Source organism: Nematolebias whitei, chromosome 11 (genome assembly GCF_014905685.2).
Source record: "Nematolebias whitei isolate Nwh7 chromosome 11, NemWhi1, whole genome shotgun sequence".
NCBI classification, from domain to species: Eukaryota; Metazoa; Chordata; class Actinopteri; order Cyprinodontiformes; family Rivulidae; genus Nematolebias; species Nematolebias whitei.
The window spans coordinates 28,764,263-28,764,720 of NC_056508.1; positions in this window are offsets into that span (position 1 = coordinate 28,764,263).

The following is a 458-nucleotide window of genomic DNA, read 5'->3' on the forward strand; positions in this document are numbered from 1 at the left end:
TTGACAGCAATGTGATGTTTTAGCAGAGCTGGAGTGTGCTTGTGCATTTCTGTGTTTATATAATCAGGTTACGAAACCAATGAGTGCAGAGCCAAAGACAAAAAAGAGCTTTGGTAATGAGTCCCATCAGAGAATCAAATGTCAAAACAAACTAGGAGTTTTGCTATGATGGTCGCAAAAAGCTGCTTCTTCATGCAGTTTGTCTGAAAGCAAGGGAACAACAGACACAAATTTCCCTCCCTAAAAATTTAAAGCAGCTTTCAAATAAAAAAAAGGGAAAAAACTGTTACCATAGATTTTCATTAACTTGCAGATGGTGTGAAACTTTTGCTCATAGTTCTTTGTTGAAACTGAAAAGTTTTAATGATGAGAAAATAAATGTAATATTTAATTAAAAGTTTTTAAAGCATTGTGAACTTTATACAGAAGAATATTAGGGCCACTATGCACAAATATCA